At 39.6% G+C, this 212-nt stretch overlaps 1 pseudogene; it reads left to right on the top strand.

The window, feature by feature from the left end:
• The first annotated feature begins 1 nt into the window (after nt 1).
• LOC119582207 overlaps nt 2-212 on the top strand; it is a 6,194-nt pseudogene continuing 5,983 nt past the window's right edge.

Genomic DNA, 212 nt, shown 5'->3' with positions numbered 1-212 from the left:
AATGACAGCTGAAACCACAAAGAAAAATGAATACACTCCACGTATAAGCAAGACACCCAAGTCGTGTCCAGCATTTTCCTGAAAGCTTAGGGTCAGCATCAGGTGTCGGGGAGTTGGAGTGAGAAGACACATTTAACAAAGAATAAGGTCTCGTGTTTTAGGGCTTACGAATATAAGGTTTATTGTATACTGTTATGTATTGCAGTTATGAT

The sequence above is a fragment of the Penaeus monodon genome, chromosome 15 (genome assembly GCF_015228065.2).
Source record: "Penaeus monodon isolate SGIC_2016 chromosome 15, NSTDA_Pmon_1, whole genome shotgun sequence".
In the NCBI taxonomy this organism is placed as follows: domain Eukaryota; kingdom Metazoa; phylum Arthropoda; class Malacostraca; order Decapoda; family Penaeidae; genus Penaeus; species Penaeus monodon.
Note: the sequence above shows the minus strand (reverse complement) of the source record. Positions and strands in the feature narration are given on the sequence as shown.